The following is a 1,018-nucleotide window of genomic DNA, read 5'->3' as shown; positions in this document are numbered from 1 at the left end:
CTGGCTGCTGGCTACACACGGTAGCCCATGGCAACCCACTGCAGCAGGGGCTGCAGCCTACGCCCTCGCCAGTGACTCACGGCCACCCAGCTCCAGGTTGAGCTGTTGTTCAGCATCTTAGCTGTAGAGGGCAGTGTCACTGACCCTCGTATGTGGGATCCGAACCGGGGCCCTCTGGCGTCCCAAGCCAGCTCTTATAACCAACGCACCACTCGGCCAGCCCCAGACTAAACCAGGCACTGGTAGCTGGGGCACAGAAGAGGAGAAGCTGAACTCATGGGCGGGACTAGAAGGGGCAGAACCTCAAATACACCATGTTAAGGGTTCCTGCCACCTTTATCCTAAAAGCAATTGGTATGCACTAGAGAGTTTACACAAAAGGGTTAACATAATCAGCTTTTCTTCCCAATAACATCTCACCATCTGCAATGGGGCAAGAATGGACCCAGGGAGAAGAAACAAAGGCGGCTGCAGTCCCAGAGTATCAAGAAATGTGGATTTGATAAATGTTCCCCTTCTTTCTTGTGCAAACCTGTCCACAGCTGTGGGCTTCCCTCTGACCCACAGGAGCCCCCAAAAGCCACCACAATTCCAGGCAGGCAGTGTGTGCTGAAAAGGGCATGAAAGGGGACTTCCATGTTAGGTATAAAGTCAAAAGAATTATTTCAGTTGTGACTTGCTGGGGGGAAATTAAGACACCACCACCACTCATTGTTCCTTTTGTAAACCCCACCCCACCCCAAAAAAAGCATCTAGAAATTGAAAGTCAACCTCTGCCTTTTATTAAAATCATTGGAATGGACAGTAGAAAATCACCATTTGGCAACCTCCAATGTAATTGATTCAGGCAAGAACTACCAATGAATGCTAAAACTTGTGGTTGAAAGTTTAATAGCAGGATATTTACATTGTCTTCAATAATAAAAGAAAGGGGAGATGGTAGCTTCATGGAGGAGAAAGCTGGCAGACAATTAAGTGATTGTAGTTGCCCCTGAATTTTGTTGTTGTTGTTGTTGTT

Source organism: Hipposideros armiger, unplaced genomic scaffold, assembly GCF_001890085.2.
Source record: "Hipposideros armiger isolate ML-2016 unplaced genomic scaffold, ASM189008v1 scaffold_502, whole genome shotgun sequence".
Classification (NCBI taxonomy): Eukaryota; Metazoa; Chordata; class Mammalia; order Chiroptera; family Hipposideridae; genus Hipposideros; species Hipposideros armiger.
This window is presented reverse-complemented; position numbering follows the sequence as displayed.